The sequence below is a fragment of the Trypanosoma grayi genome (assembly GCF_000691245.1).
Source record: "Trypanosoma grayi strain ANR4 Tgr_1103_V1, whole genome shotgun sequence".
In the NCBI taxonomy this organism is placed as follows: domain Eukaryota; phylum Euglenozoa; class Kinetoplastea; order Trypanosomatida; family Trypanosomatidae; genus Trypanosoma; species Trypanosoma grayi.
The window spans coordinates 1-486 of NW_008826722.1; the positions used below are offsets into that span (position 1 = coordinate 1).

The 486-nt window shown below is 46.9% G+C and overlaps 1 non-coding gene across 1 annotated transcript; it reads right to left on the reverse strand.

Moving 5' to 3' along the window:
- Positions 1-98: 98 nt before the first annotated feature.
- Positions 99-172, reverse strand: DQ04_tRNA053 (the record flags this gene model as incomplete). The annotated part of the gene is made up of 1 exon: positions 99-172. It is a non-coding gene; the product is annotated as a tRNA-Ile (tRNA).
- Positions 173-486: the final 314 nt, after the last annotated feature.

Here is a 486-nt window from a genome sequence, read left to right on the forward strand (position 1 = left end):
ACACTGCAATGAAACGCCGGGAGGCTTCTCAAAGCACCGCTCTGTTTCAACCCCTCGCTTAACCCAGGGAAAAGTTATCAGGAACATTTGAGAAAAGATGCTCCCAACAGGGGTCGAACCTGTGACCTTGGGCTTATTAGACCCACGCTCTAACCGACTGAGCTATGAGAGCCTTGGCCAAAGCAGAGTCGATGGCTTCCACATTTGGGTTCAGCTGCGGAGCAGGATTCAGGCAAAAAAGACATGAGAAACATTTTTTTCAGTTCAAAATGCGACACTATCCAAACCAATGAGAATAGTCTATACCTTACCTTCCCCTATTAAGTAAAAGAGAGAGAGAGAGAGAGAGAGAGCAAGCGAGACCTTTTATCTAGATCCCATTTCGAAAACCCCTTGCCCCTGGTACGCATAGAAAGGGGGACATCCAGTAACCTCAAGGCCTTCCCCTTATAAGGAAGTTAAAGCTTGTAGTCCCACTGACGAAAA